Below are 1,039 nucleotides of genomic sequence, written 5' to 3'. Positions count from 1 at the left end.
CTCGTTTATGCATACAAGGAAAAATCCAAAAGGCGAGCTTGTTCCTTTTGATCCTGAACTTCTGAAAACAATTCGAAGCAAAAACAAGTTGAAGGAAGCAAGCTCGTCTTCACCAAAAGAAGAAGAAGAAGTGTACGACATCTCATCACTCTTTCAAGAGCAAGTTTCAACGCCAACACCTCCACCAATGGCTCTCACCATTAGGCAACTTTCAACTTCTGTGATTCCACCAGGTGGTGTCCCCACTTGTATAACCTACCCTGATGCAGTTGAAGGAGCAACAGCTGACTTTGAGTTGAAGTCTGGGCTACTTCATCGTCTTCCTACATTCCATGGACACTCTATGGAAGATCCCAATCAGCATTTAATGGAGTTTCAGTTCATTTGCACAAGCATGAAGCCACAAGGAGCTGATGAGCAAATCTTGAAGTTGAAAGCCTTCCCATTTTCGTTGGCTGACAAGGCAAAGCAATGGCTTTATGAGTTGCCAAGTGGACGCATCACATCTTGGGCAGACATGATGAAAGCATTTTTGGAAAAATATTTCCCTACATCTCGGATCATCATGCTTAGGAAGAAGATAAGTGGAATTCAACAAGGGCAAGATGAGTCCTATGCAGAGTATTATGAAAGGTTCAAAACTCTCATCACTCAATGCCCTCAACATGGCATGAAGAATGAGACCTTGCTCACTTGCTTCTATGATGGTCTCACCAACTTGGAAAGAGATATGCTCGATGCAGCTTCAGGAGGATCATTTGTTGACAAGGAACCTGCAGCTGGAATGATCTTAATTGAGAATAGGGCCCTGAATCAACAACAATATGGCGGTTCCAAGTCCACCCATACACGTGAAAAAGTTAATGAGGTAAGTACATTGGTTCAATTGGAAGATAAAATTAACAGGCTTACTTCTATTGTTTCTCAGGGAATGAAGGGACAAGTTATGGTATGTGGAGTGTGCTCAATGCAAGGGCATATGTCTGATCAATGCCCTCAACTCATGGAAGGAGGAAACTTTGAAGGTGTCAACGCCCTA

General features: G+C 42.8%; 1 non-coding gene across 1 annotated transcript; it reads right to left on the bottom strand.

Moving 5' to 3' along the window:
* Positions 1–565: 565 nt before the first annotated feature.
* LOC112195589 lies at positions 566–672 on the bottom strand. Its single transcript, XR_002934642.1, has one exon. It is a non-coding gene; the product is annotated as a small nucleolar RNA R71 (small nucleolar RNA).
* Between the last annotated feature and the right edge of the window lie 367 nt (positions 673–1,039).

This window comes from Rosa chinensis, chromosome 3 (genome assembly GCF_002994745.2).
Source record: "Rosa chinensis cultivar Old Blush chromosome 3, RchiOBHm-V2, whole genome shotgun sequence".
In the NCBI taxonomy this organism is placed as follows: Eukaryota; Viridiplantae; Streptophyta; class Magnoliopsida; order Rosales; family Rosaceae; genus Rosa; species Rosa chinensis.
Note: the sequence above shows the minus strand (reverse complement) of the source record. Positions and strands in the feature narration are given on the sequence as shown.